This window comes from Trichoplusia ni, chromosome 2 (assembly GCF_003590095.1).
Source record: "Trichoplusia ni isolate ovarian cell line Hi5 chromosome 2, tn1, whole genome shotgun sequence".
NCBI lineage: Eukaryota > Metazoa > Arthropoda > Insecta > Lepidoptera > Noctuidae > Trichoplusia > Trichoplusia ni.
In genome coordinates this window covers 17,068,799-17,069,351 of record NC_039479.1, presented here as the reverse complement: position 1 = coordinate 17,069,351, position 553 = coordinate 17,068,799, and positions in this window count along the sequence as shown.

Sequence of the window (553 nt, the reverse complement as noted above, 5' to 3'; positions counted from 1 at the left end):
GAATCCTTAATCTCGCAGGTTGGACGCACACGCGACAGTACTATTTTATAAAAAGAAACCACATGAACTTACGCATTACATGACATTAATTGATCGGTTGAAACCACAAATTGTCACACAAGGTTATTCTACCGTTAGCTTCAAACAGCATTTCTCAACTTGGAAACAGAAGACGATAAGAAGATTCTTATTATACTTACGTCTAAAACTTGCTTAAAGAAAGAAAAGTAAAAGAAGGCCAGCTATTCCTCTCCGTTCTTCCTAACTAACATGTGTGGTTTACTAATTATGCAAATATAATATACCGTAACAACAATCTCTCAGCACTTCAAAAACATTGACCTAGACTATTGTCTTCGAGTCCAATGTATGATATTCGTATGATGTAATCTATATCACGTGTGGAAATATTCACGTGAGCCAAACAAGAGCAGGTTTCCGAACAACTCTTTTGCTTGTACGAAAGATTCTAAAGGCGCTATAGCTATTGTGGAAGCAAGACGGAGCGCTATACTACGCACATTGGCATCTCTTTCCACAAGAGGAATATCCA